Source organism: Phacochoerus africanus, chromosome 14 (assembly GCF_016906955.1).
Source record: "Phacochoerus africanus isolate WHEZ1 chromosome 14, ROS_Pafr_v1, whole genome shotgun sequence".
NCBI lineage: Eukaryota > Metazoa > Chordata > Mammalia > Artiodactyla > Suidae > Phacochoerus > Phacochoerus africanus.
In genome coordinates this window covers 35,373,364-35,390,596 of record NC_062557.1, presented here as the reverse complement: position 1 = coordinate 35,390,596, position 17,233 = coordinate 35,373,364, and the positions used below count along the sequence as shown (strand labels likewise).

Genomic DNA, 17,233 nt, shown 5'->3' with positions numbered 1-17,233 from the left:
TTTTAACTTCTAGCTTAAATACGAGCCTTCTTTCTTCTGGTCGGAAGATAGCAGAGAACGAGAAACAGGAGCCAGAGCTTGCCATGCGTCTACTTCCATTAGCACGGGCCCTGTCCGTCTTCTCGTCCTCCAGTTACACTGAAATGTCTGGCTGACATGAGCCAGCCATGTCCTGCCTTGCTGTCTGCATTTTTAATGTGACTTGACAACTGTACCCTGAATTAAACATCCTAGTCTGCACTCAAGACCATTCTAAAAATAAACAAACAAATACAGGACTCTCCCATGACCTCTGTTACTCAGTGGCTGGAGAAATCCAGAGTTGACTGGTTAACAGATGACCAAAGGGTAGGAGAGAACCAGACAGGACACAGATGACTGCACAGGAGACCGTCGTTGTCAGAAGCACAGGACTTTAGGGATCAGTGCTGCCAGCCAGAGAAAAAGGTCCAATTCTTGACTTGTGTAAAAACTGCCTCTGCGGTCAGCTGGATTGCCAAACTGGCTGGCTGCCTCCAACATACAAATGCACCAGAAGCCTTGGCTCCCAGGGGCAGCTCCAAGGAGCAAGCTGGTGTCCCCAGCTGCTTCTCTGGCCTAAACCAGCTCTCTTTCCTTTGGGTCTTGAAACATCCCTGGGGAACCTAAGAGCTCCAGCCTGGAACTGAGCGTGAATCAAAGCCATGGCCTGGAAACCTGGAACCTGGAAGGCTATGCCAAGTGTCTGGATGAGACGATGTCCCAGGGACAGAGACCATAGATCTGGCCAACCTGTTAGTTGAACCTTGGAGCACAAAGACACCCAAGCACCACCAGGACAGCAAAAGCTTCAGTATCTGGTCCCACCAACCTCTGCAGTCTCTTCTCTCCATACTTTTCCACTGGGTCCTTTGCTCTAGTCAGGACAAACCACGTGCAATTCCTGGAACGAACTTGCATTTCACCAACTTTGCCCAACTTTGCTTCCTTCAGATGGGGAGGCTCTTCCACCTGACCAATCCTAAGGCTCGGCTTCCTCTCCCTCCTAAGGCGCTTGGCTCAGCTTCCTCTCTTTCCTAAGGCGTTCTCTGACCTCCCCAGGATGAGCACCCAGTGGCACCCAGGTACTGGACTTTTCTCGCCCCCCTGCCTGTCCCTCCTGTCCTTTTTTGGAGCTCTCAGCATACTGGATAGATTGTCAATTTAACTTGTCAAGGAGTCAGCTGCCTCTAATTTCCTTTTTTTTTTTTTTTTTTTATTTTTAGGGCCACACCCAAGGCATATGGAAGGTCCCAGGCTAGGGGTGGGACTAGAGCTGGAGCTGCTGGCCTACGCCACAGCCACCGCAACAAGGGATCTGGGCTGCATCTGCGACCCACACCACAGCACACGGCAACACTGGATCCTTAACCCACTGAAGAAGGCCAGGGATTGAACCTGCATCCTCATGGATGCTGGTCAGATTCATTAACTGCTAAGCCACGAGGGTAACTCCTAATTTCCTTTTTTTTTTTTTCTTTAAATGGTTTTATTGCTATCTAACAGACATACAATAATAAACTGTGCATATTTAAAGTGTACCATTTGATGAGTTGTGCATCTGCATATACCTGCAAAACCATCACCACGACATGACAATGGACTATCATACCCAAGTTTCCTCGTGTCCCTCTGAATCCAGCTGTCCCTTCCCTCCTCATCCTCAGGCAGCCCCTGTCTACTGTCACTATAGTTTGTATTTTCTATAAGTTTTAATACATGAAATCAGACAGTACGTAGTGATTTCTGCCTGACTTCTTTCACGCTTCATAATTCTTTTACGATTCACTGCCTATATCAATAGTCCATTCTCTTTTTAATAATGAATCATATTCCAGTCTATGAACTTAACCACAGTTCATTTATTTTTTGGTTGGATTTTAATAAAGGATTTGGACTAACAGAACTCCAAGTCCCCTTTCAGCTCCAAAATTATATTCTCTTACAGTTCCGTGGTTCTACAGTATGGATAATTGGGAATGTCATCCTCTAAGAAACATCTGTTGGAGTTCCCATCGTGGCTCAGTGGCTAACGAATCCGATTAGGAACCATGAGGTTGCGGGTTCAATCCCTGCCCTCGCCCGGTGGGTTAAGGATCCAACCGTGATCTGTGGTATAGGTTGCCATGAGCTGTGGTGTAGGTTGCAGATGCGGCTCAGATCCCACGTTGCTGTGGCTCTGGTGTAGGCTGGTGGCTACAGCTCTGATTCGACCCCTAGCCTGGGAACCTCCATATGCTGCAGGTGCGGCCATAGGAAAAACAAAACAAACAAAAAAAAAACCCATCTGTCAAGACCTTCAAATTAGAGCTTAGAAGTTGGTTATGGGAAAACAGATTCTAGAAGAAAGCAGGTTGGAAAAAGATAACAGGAAGTAATCCAACTTCACCATTTAAGACGGGAAAATACATTTACTTCTCAAAGACTCACAGATTGCCTACCATCTGCTAGACACAAGGGGAATGCAGGGAGAGACGCAGCATTGTGAAACTTCTCAGGACTGTGGTACCCCCAGGAGGTACATAAGACATTCCTCCAGGATAGGGGGAAAAAGGCTAAAAATAATTTTTTTTTTTCATTTTTGGTCGCCCTGTGGCATATGGAGCACCTGGGCTAAGGATCATCCCAGGCACAGCTGTCACCTAAGCTAAAGCTGCAGCAACACCAGATCCTCAACCCACTGTGCCAGGCTGGGGATCAAACACGTGTTCCAATGCTCCTAATATGCTACTGATCCTATTGCAGTCTAGGGGGCACCATGAAAAACACTAACAATTTTATTTATTTACATTTATCTTAAAAGAAAAAAAAATCTGGAGTTCCCATTGTGGTTCAATAGGTTAAGGACCTGATGTGGCCTCCGATGTTGATCCCTGGCCTCGCTCAGTCAGTGAAGGATCTGGCATTGTCACAGCTGTAGTGTAGGTCACAGATGTGGCTTGGATCTGATGTTGCTGTGGCTGAGGGGTAGGCCGGCAGCTGCAGCTCCCATTCAACCCCTAGCCTGGGAACATCCATACGGTATAGGGGCAGCCATAAAAACAAACAAAAAAAATTCACCCAACAGTCATAGTATATGGAGTGCTACCCGTCTCTCCCCTGGACTATAATGTGTCATGTGTGTACAGGTGTCTAGAAGGAAGAGTGGGGCTCTCACTGTGTGTGAGTCAGGGTGTAGGGCAGGTAACAGCGGCACTCTTCCTCCGCCTTTGTTTTCAAATCATCATGAATACTGTTGTTTCTGTGCTTTAAGATGTCAATAATGAGACTGATATTGTAAAAATCCAACCTTTAAACAGCAGGATCCTTGCAATTTTTTGTAATGGGATACAATTCCCCAAAAAAGATTCATTTACATCAACGTACTTTAAAAATGTAAAAAAAGATGAGCACTCCAAACTCTCTGGCCTTCGTGGTAAAAAAGAGCTGACAAAAAAAAATACTGACTTCACAATATTTTCCAAAAAATAAACACACTAAATCTGTCCCTTCAAAGTAAAGGCAGCATTGTAACAGGGAATGGAAACAGAACTTGCGCTATGGCAAAAACTGGTATTTAGCAGTATTTTCAGTTTATGTGATCTCTTAATTTAAAGTTGGTATGCGGATATAAAAATTAATCCAAAATGGATGATATTTAGAAGAAAATGCAGAAGAAGATCTTTGTAACTTTGTGTTAGAAAAGATTTCTTAGGAGTTCCCGACATGGCTCAGTGGAAACGAAACTATCATCCATGAGGACGCAGGTTCAATCCCCGGCCTTGCTCAGTGGGTTAAGGATCTGGCATTGCTGTGAGCTGTGGTGTAGGTTGCAGATGCAGCTCAGATCTGGGATTGCTGTGGCTGTGGTGTAGGATAGCAGCTATGGCTCTGATTCAACCTCTAGCCTGGGAACCCCCTTATGCTGTGGGAGCGGCCCTAAAAAGACAAAAAACAGAAAATAAAAGATTTCTTAGTTACTACAATTTAATACAATTTATTTTTAAAAAGGGATAAATTGAATTATCAAAATTTTAAACTTCTGCTCTGAAAAACACTTTTCAGAGAATGAAAAGATAAGCTACAGTCTGGAAAAAAATATCCACAAACCAGTTATGTAACAAAGAACTTGTATCTAAAACATATAACAGGGAGTTCCCGTTGTGGCTCCGTGGTTAACGAATCTGACTAGGAACCATAAGGTTGCGGGTTCGATCCCTGGCCTTGCTTAGTGAGTCAAGGATCCGGCGTTGCTGTGAGCTGTGGGGTAGGTTGCAGACGCGGCTCGGATCCCGCATTGCTGTGGCTCTGGAGTAGGCCAGTGGCTATAGCTCCGATTAGACCCCCAGCCTGGGAACCTCCAATATGCCACGGGAGCGGCCCAAGAAACAGCAAAAAGACAAAATAATAAAAAATAAATAAATAAAAATAAAAAATAAAACCTATAATGAACTCTCAAAATTCAATAATATAATAAGAAACACAATTTTTAAAATGGTTAAAAGATCTGAACAGACTTCACCAAAGAGAAACAGATGGAAAATAGGCACACGAAAAGATGCAACATCACTATTCATTAGGGGAATATAAATTAAAAACAGGTATCACTCACCACACACCTATCAGAACGGTCAAAAAAATTTTTTTAATGGCCACATCCACGGTATATGGAGTTTCCAGGCCAGGGATCAAATCTGAGCTTCAGCTGTGACCTACACAACACGGATCCTTTAACCCCCTGCATCAGGCTGGGATTGAACCCATGCCTCCACAGCAACCCAAGCTGCTACAGTTGGCTTCCTAACCCACTGTGCCACAGCAGGAACTCTGAATTTATTTATTTATTTATTTATTTATTTATTTATTTATTTATTTATTTATTTATTTATTGTGACTGACAAAACTACGTGCTGTCAAGAATGTGCAGCAGATTTCCAGTTGTGTCCCAGTGGACTAGACAAGTGCACAGTATCCATGAGGATGCAGGTTCGATCCCTGGCCTTGCTCAATGGTTAAGGATCAGGTGTGGCTGTGAGCTGTGGTGTAGATCACAGATGTGGCTCAGATCCTGCATTGCTGTGGCTGTGGCTATGGCTATAGCTGGCAGCTGCAGCTTTGATTCAGTCCCTAGCCTGGGAATGTCCATATACCACAGGTGTGGCCCTAAAAAAAAAAAAAAAAAAAAAAAGATTGTGCAGCAACTGGAACTCAGACCCTGCAAAATGGCAGAGACACTTGGATAAGAGTTTGGCAGTTTCGATTGCCCAAGTGAAATGGAAACCTATGTTCCCACAGAAATGTTTTTATGGCTTTGTTCAAAATCATCCAAACTGGAAACAGCCTAAGTATCTCTCAATTGGTAGATGGATAAGCAAACTGGTACATCCATATAATAAGTGTTTTATAATAAAAGGAATGGTTAATGCACATAACAACATGGATGTGTTTGAAATGTTTTAGGCTAAAAACGATCACTGGTTGCCAAAGGTTAAAGGGCAAGGGGAGAGTCTGGCAACAAAATGGTAATAGGGGAGATGGGACTATCTTCTTATCTTGATTTCAGCCGTGCATAAGACTATCGACACACTTGTCAAGAATCACTGGATTTTTTTTATTTTAATTTTTACATACAGTAAAATTTATCTTTGTTGATGAAATCCAACAAAAAATTTAAAAAGAGCAACCTCTAAAATCTCTTTTATCTGTACACTGTACTCCTATATTTGTACAATTAAGAATTGTTGGAGTTCTCATCGTGGCCCAGTGGAAACAAATCTGACTAGGAACCATGAGGTTGCGGGTTCGATCCCTGGCCTTGCTCAGTGGGTTAAGGATCTGGTGTTGCCGTGAGCTGCGGTGTAGGTCACAGACTCGGCTCAGATCTGGCATTGCTGTGGCTGTGGTGTAGACCAGTAGCAACAGCTCTGATTAGACCCCTAGCCTGGGAACCTCCATATGCCATGGGTGCAGCCCTAAAAAGACAAAAGAATTGTTAAAAAGCTTTTGATCTATTTGAAAGTATTCCAGAGTTTCAGAGGGGTTTGAGGCCTTGTTAAAAGACAATTTTCTGGTAAAGTTTGCAAGAACAACTGCAAGTTAAGCAAAAACTTCTGTATAAATGGCGGGTAGGCTGGAAAATGGGGATCAAGGGTGCAAATGTTCCATTCAAATCTGCCTTTAGAGGAGTTTCCGTCATGGTACAGAGGAAACAAATCTGACTAGGAACCATGAGGTTGTGGGTTCAATCCCTGGCCTCGCTCAGAGGGTTAAGGATCTGGCGTTGCTGTGGCTGTGGTGTAGACTGCAGATGCAGCTCAGATCTGGAGTTGCTGTGGTTGTGGCCGGCAGCTGTAGCTCTGATCAGACCCCTAGCCTGGGAACCTCTATAAGCCGTGGGTACGGCACCAAAAAGCAAAATAATAAATAAATAAATAAATATCTGTCTTTCTATGTAAGGATGTTTTCAGCAAGGGTGACTGTTTATTTTATTTTATTTTATTAGGCAAGAAACAGATTTATTAGGATAGGACGGTTGTGAGAAATCCAAGTGGGCAGGCAAGAAAGCTCTGCCAAGGGCAACTGTTTAATGAAGTACTAAAGCACATTCTCCTTAAGACATGCCTCTGAATTTCTGAATCGGAAAGTGATAAACCAAGTTTTGTTTTTTTTTTAAAGAGAGGTTTAAAACAAATTTACAATTTTTCTTCCATTTTTAAACATTGCATAAATTATTAAACATTTTCAGGGAATTTGAATTTCCCTTGTGGTGCAGTGGATTTTCAGGATCTGGCAGTTGTTACTGCAGTCTCAGGCCACTGCTGTGGCACAAGTTTGACCCCTGGCTTAGGAACCTCTTTATGCCATGAGTGCGGACCAAAAAACTATTATTATTTTTTTAGGGAGTTCCCTGGTAGTCTAGTGATTAGGATTCAGTGCTGCTGCAGGTTCAATCCCTGGTCTGGGACCTGAGATCCCACATCAAGCGACTACATGCCACCGCCAAAAGAAAAATAAATTTTTTTTTTTTTCTTTTTAGGGCCACACCTGTGGCATATGGAGGTTCTCAGGCTAGGGGTCCAACTGGAGCTACAACTTCCAGCCACAGCCACAGCAACATCAGATCTGAGCCGTGTCCGCGACCTACACCACAGCTCACGGCAATGCCAGATCCTTAACCCACTGAGTGAGGCCAGGGATCGAACCCACAACCTCATGATTCCTAGTCGGATTGTTTCTGCTGCACCACGACCGGAACTACAGAAAAAAAAATTTTTTTTAATATATGTTCATAATGGACATATTACATAGCAATTTATGTATATCATTTATTAATAAACAGCCATATTAAGAATATATGCTCTAACCTTTCACTGGCAGGGGTATGTGACTTTAAATGTTTAGAAGTCACCGCTCTGCGGGGGGTGGGTGGGTGGGGGGTCCAATCTGGTTTGGTGGCATGGCCTTTCTCTGGCCTGGCACAGATTAGAATTCCTAGATAGTAGGGTGGGGGAGGGCACATGGCAGAGAAGAGAAATGCCAGCCAGGCCCCGAGGTGCCTTGCAAGGCCACCACAGTTCCTCCAGGCCTGTTCGACAAGAGTGTGCTGGCAGAAGCCCACACTCTGCAAAGGGTGCCGAACCCCATGAAGGCTGTTTTTCATGGCTGTACCTGCTCAAGGTACCCACCTAGCGACAGTATCTGTGAACCTGTTCCACCTGGCACTCAGGATCAGCTGAATCTCTGGGGCAGAACTCTGGAAGCTCTTTCACTCTGGCTTCCACACTGGGCCCCGGCCAAGCCAACATTTATGATGAGAAAAACATTCCCCGAGAACAACAGGCATCTTGCAAAGAGACACACAGACGAGAATAGCCCGGCTGGGTTGCTGTACCCTGTGGGGCGCAGCCCAGCCTGGCACAACCGGGCACGGTCTGGCGCTCTCTTGAGTGAGGGTGGTACCGAAGGTGGGGAGACTAAGAGGAAGTGAAGGAAGCAATCAGAATGAAGCAAACAGAATTTCAGACCAGGAGATCCCAAACAGACTGTCAGACGCATTTGTTTGCTGTCATTACTGCCAGGCAACAGGGCGACTCTTTTCCATGTTGTGTATCAACCAGGCCTGGTGTTCAGGACTCCAGGAAAGGGTTTGTTTGTTTTTTTTTTTTTTTTGGTTTGGTTTGGTTTTTTAAAAACTACACAAAACTTTTCTTCTGTCCTTTAAAGGAAAGTAACGGTTCCAGGCCCAGCCCTTCCAGTCAGCTCAAAGGAACGGAAAGGGCTTTGAGTTTCCTGTTTAGTAGCCAAAACCACTCATTTCTGGCCCCTTTGAAAGTCTGGAAGGCGGCAATTCCTTCTAAAAGTAGGAGGACCACTGAAAGATGAATACTTGTGGGGGAGGTGGCAACAGATCAAACATGTGGGCTCCTCCTTCACTTGAAGAGACTCAGGCCTGACGTCCTCCCCGCCGGAGGCAGAGCCTCTCACACTCCTGGCTCTGGGAAGGTCAACTGTTATCAGTGGAGTAGGTGCCCCGGAAGGAGCATAGACATGACGGAAGCAGATGCCCACCCGACTACTCGGCTGTAACATCTGGGGGCCGCATGAGCCCTGGCATGTCTGTGCATGATAAGAAGATCTAGTCATGGCTCAGAAATTCAGGATAAAATCCTGGTTTTACAACTTAATAGCTACTTGACTGTGGGCGAATTTATTTAGCCGCTTTCAGCTTCCATATCTTTTACATCTGTAGATGGAAACCATGCCTTCATACGTTGTTGAGAACAAGAAGTAAAACAAAGTAAATGAAGTGCAGAGTAAAAAAAAAGTCCCCTATCTCTCCTCTTTGGCCTTTTCAGGAGCCTGGAGAAAAGAGATGAAAGGGCTGACTCTAATCTATTTGGTTCTTCAAAATGTAGGGATGGGGAGTTCCCGTTGTGGCACAGCAGAAATGAATCCAACTAGCATCCATGAGGACACAGGTTCAATCCCTGGCCCACTCAGTGGGTCTGGGATCCGGCATTGCTGTGAGCTGTAGCTTTGATTTGACCCCTAGCCTGGGAACCTCCATATGCTGTGGGTACGGCCCTAAAAAGCAAAAAACCAAACCAAACCAAAAAAGCAAAATGGGATGGGACTGAAGCTCCCCATGATCCTTGCATTTAGAATAATATTCTATGAGTCTTATTAAAGCGCTGGGTGCTTGCTTCCAACCTACCATCCACAGGCCTGTGGGCTTCAAAGAGATGGACTGCCAGAGTGACTCCTGACGTGGCCATATACTCGCTATGTTACTAACTTGGTCAAGTCAAGTAACTTCTCTGTAACTCAGTTTCCTAATCTGGAAAATGGGCACAACAAAATAGTATTCACAGTCACACCACATGCATATGAGAATTAAATGAGATACTGTGTATGAAAGAAAGTACTTCATAAACATCAAAGTACAAAAGGTACACAGAGAGATGATAGTCTGCCTGTCTCTCTAGGTTTGCTCAAGGTAATATACCAGGTACCATCTCAGTGAGAAGGTAACAAAAGTCTTAGATAGAGAAACAAAGGATTAGTAAAACCCCCGCCCTTGGGGTGTTGGCTAAACACCCCATCTCAACATCCTGCTGGGGAAGGTCAGGTCAGTCCTTTTTCCTTTCTCATGCCTTTCTGCATCCACGGTTGGTCTGGTGGAGTTAGCTATTCAGGGTCCAAGTAAACCCCAGGCTCCATGTCAAAGAGCTTAAAACCCAAGCAAAATAATACTGGATCTTGTTTGGATTTCACCCTTGAAGAAGGATATGGGAAGAATGATACTAAAGGATGATGAAACCTTCCACAATGAGAAGCCGAGTGCAACCTAAAGAAACTGAACAGTTAGCCAAGAGGAAAGAAGATTAAAGGGGATTTCTTCCATCGTCTCTGCAATAACAAGAGGAAATGGACTTAGATGGAAAGGAGAGTGACTCGGGTTAATTATAAGGGAAGAATTTCCTGACTCTGTATGATTTCCACAGTAGGACACAGGTCACCCGGAAAGACCAGGAAAGAACAAATACGAAAGAACAAAGACCTTTGTATGTGTTTATGGTGTAGGCAGAGTTTTCACATATCTGTCTAGAAACTTTGAGATGGGGTAAAAAGCCAGCGTGCTGCCCAGCGCTGGAAGCATGGCCACCTCCAGCCCTCCTCCACTGGCTTTGAGCTTTGGTAGCTCTCGATTCGCCCTCACATTCTCAAAACAGATGGAGGGAGGGGCAGGGAAGGGACTGGCTCTAAAGGAGGAAATATCTGCTGCATGGAGTCATAAAATTCCAAGGGCATGGGAGCATACATGATGCAAATGATGCAAGGAACTGAATGGTAAAAAAAAAAGGTGATGTGGGGCCCGGGTGCCACATTTTATTGCTGAAAATGGGGAGATTCTAGGATCTAAGTCACTTAATGATCAGACTTTTCAAATTCAGCAGATGCCCACAACCAGTACTTCCTCCTAGCTCGCCACAGAGAAGGCCTGGAAAACAGGCACAGGGGATCCCCATAACCAGACGAGCCTCATCCTTTCCAGAAGAAAGCCTGATCTGTCTGCTCAGGGGGACTGGCTTCTGAGATAGAGAGTGAAAAGGTGGATCCAGGATGTAATGGCAGCCAGTTGTGAACAGCTGGGCCCTCTGAAGATGACTATAAAACTTTTAGAAGGCTGAAATAATGGAGCTCAAATTTCTCTCCAAAATCATCAGGTCCTTCCACCCTGGGGTACTGATCCAACCCCCCCCCAAACTCTAATTCAAAAAGATACATACACCCCAATATTCACAGCAGCATTGTTTACAATTGCCAAGGTATGGAAGTAACCTAAATGTCCATCAACAGATGAATGGATAAAAAGATGTGGTATAGGAGCTCCCGCTGTGGTGCAAGAAGATCAGCCATGTCTCTGCAGCACCAGGATGCAGGTTTGAGCCCCGGCCTGGCACACTGGATTAAAGGATCAAAGTTGTGGTGTAGGTCCCAACTGTGGCTTGTATGTGATCTCTGGCCTGAAAACTCCATAAGCTGTGGGGTGGCCAGGGGAAAAAAAAAAAAAAAAAGAGAGAGAGAGAGAAACAGAGAAGAGAGGAAAAAAAAAAAAAAGACGTGGTATATATATTAGCCATAAAAAAGAATGAAATTTTGCCATTTGCAGCAACATGAGGGGGCATGATGCTAAGTAAAGTAAGTTAGATAAAGACAAATACTACATGCTATCACTTACATGTGGAATCTAAAAACACAATAAACTAGTGAATTAAACAAAAAAGAAGCAAACTCACAGATTTAGAAAAACAGTGTGGAGAGGGGAGGGGCAATCTAGGGGTTGGGTTTTTTTGTTTTGCTTTTTAGGGTCACATCCATGGCATATGGAAATTCCCGAGCTAGGGGTTGGATTAGAGCTACAGCTGCCAGCCTATGCCACAGTCATGGCAACACCGGATTCTTAACCCATTGGGCAAGGCCAGGGATCGAACCCATGTCCTCATGGATACTGGTCGGCTTTGCCATAGGTGAGTCATAATGGGAATTCCAGGGTTGGGGATTTTAAAAAAATGTTTTTATGGGATTATATGAAATCATGTGTGTGAAACTTTTGAAAACTATCAGGCTTTTGAAAACAATTCACTATGAGCTGCTGAATTTAAAAAGACAACATGAGTTAATACGCCTAGAAAGAATACAATCGATTTCCTGTTTTTAATGTTTCAATCTACATGTCTGTTCCCAAAGCCAACTGAGTATTGGCAAATGAAGATGTCCTTACACTACAAAGGATTTCTGGGAAGTGAATGGACAAAACCTACAGATTCTCAAGGCAAGTCTTCCTCTGTAACCAATCCAGGCACAAAGGCCAAAAAAAGAGCTTCTCTCCAAGACTGAAGCCACTTACTATGCAGGGGATTGCTTTTTAAAATTTTTAATCTATTTCTTTATTTTTGGCTACAGTGTACAGTGACTTGCTGTGGGAGCTCAGTTCCCAGACCAGGGACTGAACCCAGGCTACAGACATGAAAGCGCTGAGTCCTAACCACTAGACCACCAGGGAACTCCCCAGGGGTTGCTTTTAAATATTTTCTAACAATCAATCACTCTGGTGAATTGGAGACAATTTACAGATGAGATTGAGGTGGGTCACTAAAATGGGAAATTACGAAATAACAGTCACAGCTCACATTCACATACTGCTTACTACATGCCAGATAGGATTACATAAATCAAGTAATTCAACCCTCAACAATTACCTGAGGAGTTCCCATTATGGCTCCATGAGAATGTGGGTTCGATCCCTGGCCTTGCTCAGTGGGTTAAGGATCTGGCATTGCTGTGAGCTGTGGTGTAGGTCAAGATGAGGCTTAGATCCTGGGTTGCTGTGGCTGTGGTGTAGGCCAGCAGCTGCAGCTCCAATTCAACCCCTAGCCTGTGAACTTACACATGCTGTGGGTGCGGCCCCAAAAATAAAACAATTAAATGAAATTAAAAAAAAAAAAAATTACCTGAGTCAGGTACTTTCATTGTTCCCATTTTACAGATGAAGAAAGCAAGGCAAAGAGAGGTTAGGAGATGCCCAGGATCAAATACCAATACATGGCAGAGACCCAGGCAGTGTGGCTCCAAAACCTAGGGAAGAACGAAGATGGGGAGTTCCCACTGTGGCGCAGCAAACGAATCTGACTAGTCTCCATGAGGACCCGGGTTCAATCCCTGGCCTCACTCAATGGGTTAAGGATCTGGCATTGCCATGAGCTGTGATGCAGGCCAGCGGCTACAGCTCCGATTCTACCCCTAGCCTGGGAACTTGCATATGATGCAGGTGTGGCCCTAAAAAGCAAAAATGAATGAATGAATGAATGAATTAATTAATTAAAAAAAAGAATGAACACGGGAATGACAAGGGTGTGATCCAGGTGACTTCCTAAAAGAAAGGAGCTCAAGAGAATTAGACTAATACCTACCGAATGCGCAAAGCACTTTCACATAGATTAACTGATTAACCTCCAAGACAGTAGAGGAGGAATTGAGAGCCAGAGCTGTTCGCGTGCCTTACCCAGTTTCACAAAGCTTGTAAGTCAAGGTCAGAATTTAAACCTATAGCCTCTGACTCTAGGTCCCAAGAATTTTCTAGAATGTGTTCATTTGGAAAACCTGTCTCTTTGAAGAGAGATGGATCAAGCCGTCAGAACTGCTAACAGTCTCTGTGGCTATTCACCTTCCTCTGCTCTGATTCCATATTTACTAATTAGCAACTGCCCCGATTTAATCCTCTCGCTCAAGTGAGTTTCCCTTCAAGGAAGATAACACACAGTACCAGTTTTGGGGATTATGTGTTCCACTGTAAATTAATGAATTAGAATTCTGGTCTACCAATTAGCTTCCTGTGAGTTGTGTTAGGGCGAATCACTTCACCAGAGCTCACTCCCTCCTGAATGGATAACCATCAAATTTGTACACCTGCCATGCTTCAGGCTGACTGAGGCCCATCAAGAGAATGTTCCCTGCAGCCTAACCTGAACACAGCCTTGCCAGCTGACTACTGAATGAATGATTCTCATTTGACAACCCGTGGAGGAAAAACATTATTAAAAGCCAAGAAGTCCTTTAAAATCCCTTCTCTTTTTGGCACCTGGACTTCATGGCAAAGAATGAGCAGAGATCCCCGAAGAATGCTCTGGGGAGTTTTCAGAAAGAAACACTTAGCTAATTGCAGCCTCCGGGAATCTCATGCCTTGGATTGCAGTCTGGGTACAGCGGAAGATCTCAAAGCAAAACAAAATATACATATGACTTTATCCAGTTGTAATTTCATAGAGCTCTGGAATTTTAGGAGCCCCAAGGTCAACCACTCACTTGATGCATAGCTCATTTCTATCGAACCTCTGCTTAAATACTTTCAGGGGTAGGGAACTCCCTACCTCCTAAGGAAGCCCATTCTACTGCCAGCTGCTCCGACAGCACCAAAATTCCTTCTATGAGCTGACCTCCGTCTCCTGAGAGCTTCCTGAATCCTTCATTTTTATATCCTTTGGTGTCAAATAACACTCCAAGTTACAGCTTTACAGTTATTATCTTGCCCACATCAAGGTTTCCTTCTACGGCCTTAACTTCTCCCACTTTAACAGCTGAACTAGACACAAATTCCAGTTCTGGCACTTTCTATCCTGTGTGCTCTTGGATCCAGTCACCTCTCTGGTCTCGAGTTCCTCCTTTGCCAAACAGAAGTAAAGCGCCCTCAAGAAGCAGCAGCAGCACCCTTCCTTCCTTCCAACAGCTTCCTCGAATTTCTTCTATGTGACATGGTTTTTCCCTGACAGAGGCTACCACTGTCTTTTTTTTTTTTTTTTTCCTTTGGCTGCACCTGTGGCACATGGAAGTTCACAAGCCAGGGACTGAATCGAGTCACAGCTCCGACCAACCCTGCAGCTACGGTAATGCCTTTAACCCACTGTGCGCGGCCGGGGATAGAACTCGGATGCTGCAGTCAGATTCTTAACACACTGCGCCGCAGTGGGATCTCCTGTCTTTGTGTATGTGTTTGTCTTTGTTCATTTTTTTGGCCAGGCTCACTGCATGCAGAAGTCCTGGGGCCAAGAGTGCAACCTGAGCCACAGCAGTGACAAGACCAGAGCCTTAACCTGCTGAGCTAACCCACGGCATATGGAGGTTCCCAGGCTAGGGGTGGAATCTGAGCTGAGTGTAGCCATTAGCCTATGCCACAGCCACAGCAATGCCAGATCCAAGCCACGTCTTCGCCCTATACCACAGTTCACGACAACCCCCGATCCTCAACCCACTGATCGAGGCCAGGGCTTGAACCTGCATCCTCATGGATGCTAGTCAGATTCGCTTCCACTGAGCCACAACAGGAACTCCTTAACCTGATTTTTCAGTTCATACTGGTGTTCCCTAAACACTCTCAATGCTTTCCTCTCCTTGGAAATGCTAGTCAAACACAAGGACTTACTTAAACAGTCAGGCTTCAGGTTGTACATACGAACTGAAGTAGGCTGATCAGTGCTCTTCTCCACTGTGGCAGATGCCCAACATCAGACTTTCCTCCTGTGATCGTATTAGCACATACCTACATTTAACCTCTGTATTCACATACCCCCAGGGACTGGGTTCGGGAGTAGAGCTATATGAAATAGCTATGAAGGAAAAGACAATTTTATTTAAAATGGTCATGGTGGGGCTTGACGAAATCACCGCCAAAGAGCTCTTGTGAAAGAGACTTGAGCATACAAATGTTTGAGCATTTGCCAAAGTGCAAAAACTGGGCACGGGTGATTCTCAGTATTCCCTCTAGAAACAGAACGCGACTGGGTCAGAAGAACCAGCCTACCCACTCCTGCCGGGCAAGACTGGATCATCTGCCTCCAACCAGCATGACGTCCTTCGGCAGATCCCTGATCCTCTGCCCTGGGAGTTGCATCATCTGTGAAATGAGGGGGTTGAGTAACATTTCTTACAAGGGGGAAGATTCCATGAGTCCATATTCTCAAGAGAGCAGACATCTTGCACATTAAACACGTCTCGAACATTTCTGAGTCAGAGCAAGACCTCTTCTCTTGTGTTTTTAAACTTCCTGTTTATCTGCATAAAAGGTCTGTTCTGCTCATCAGCTGATCGAATTCCTTGCTAAGAGACATCCTCAAGACAGAGACTTAAATCCCTTTCAGATATTCTGGTGCTCAACCTTCTTCCCTGGCCGCATTTCATCTTGGGAAATAACAGGCCCTGGAAAATCATCTCCCAGGCAAAAAGGCTTTGTCACACTAAAGCCGTCTACAATTTTAAAAAGGGGTCGGGTGGGTGATAGCTGAACGTCTGATTATAGAGCTACAGCTAGGGTCATAAGGAATCCTGTACCCCCATAATGACTAATCAACAAATATTTAATGAACAGCTGTGTCCCAGACCTTGCTCGGCACCAAGAATACGTGGTGCCAGCTCCGCCCTCAAGAGGCTTACACTCTAGCAGGGGGGAGGAAGTGGGGGTGAAGAAGACCCTGAGGACTTAGCACAGCCCCAGCACGGCCTGTCTATATGCCCATCGCTTTCCCAGGGGAGAAATAACTCAGTGGCAAGTCAGCAGTGGTTCCTGGATGTTTGCTATCTAATAAGAAAGACTGTATCTTGTATCTTCCACAGTTTTTTTTTTTTTTAACTTTATGTTATTTTTATGGCCACAGTCATGGCATATGGAAGTTCCTGGGCTAGGGGCTGAATAGGAGCTACAGCTGCCGGTCTATGCCGCAGCCACAGCAACTCCAGATCTGAACCACATCCATGACCTAAGCCACAGATCGTGGGAACACAGGATCCTTAACCCACTGACCAAGGCCAGGGATCAAATCCGCATTCTCAGAGACACCATGTTGGGTTCTTAACCTGCTGAGGCACAATGGGAACTCTTATCTTCCATAGTTTGATACCACCTCAGGGCAGTATCTCAGGTATGATCTGTTTTTTAAGACAGCTGATGGTGGTAGAGCCATGCCTAGAAGCCAAATCTCAAAAAACCCCCATCTCTCTTGAGCACCTACTCTGCCGGGATGCATTGTCCATTGTGCACAAAGGGTATTGCTATTACTCCCCTACCCACTGATCTTTCCTTGTTGATGGTGGTGGAGAGGGTGTGGGACTCTTAACAGGACTGGGCAGCAAATCTAAAAGCAGAACTTATTCGTTTTTAAACAAGGACCAGCCAGTTGGACCATAGAGTGGGTGTTTCCATGCAAATTCCAGCATTTTCAAGTTGCTCCATGAACTGAGCCCAGCCAGGACAGCAAGCGTGCGTGCGTGCGTGTGCGTGTGTGTGTGTGTGTGTGTGTGTGCAACCAGCTCTTTGATTAGGTCTAGAGAGGGACTCAATTAGCATCATGGAAAACACAGCAGATTTCAGAAAGGAAAGGTCAGCCACAAGGCCTAGCATTTGCTATCAGTCATCTGCCAAGCAGGAAGTGCTACTCAGATCTATTTTTAATCATCTTCCCTAGGCAAAGGCTCCTGGGAGAAGGCAGAGGCCAGGCTTATTCCAAGAGAAACATTTAATTGCTACCTTTCTGTACACATTTGTAAAGAGTCTCTGGATACTCTGGATAGCATTTTAAATATATTCTGGGATTGACAAAGCATTAATTGAGGGAGTTCCCATTGTAGCGCAGCAGAAACGAATCCGACTAGGGTCCATGAGGATGCGGGTTCGATTCCTGGCCAT

General features: G+C 44.9%; 1 protein-coding gene across 2 annotated transcripts in view; it reads right to left on the bottom strand.

Moving 5' to 3' along the window:
- The window catches only part of YPEL2 (yippee like 2), a 70,088-nt gene that overhangs the window by 10,319 nt on the left and 42,536 nt on the right, over window positions 1-17,233 (bottom strand). The gene's annotated exons all lie outside the window — the stretch shown is intronic.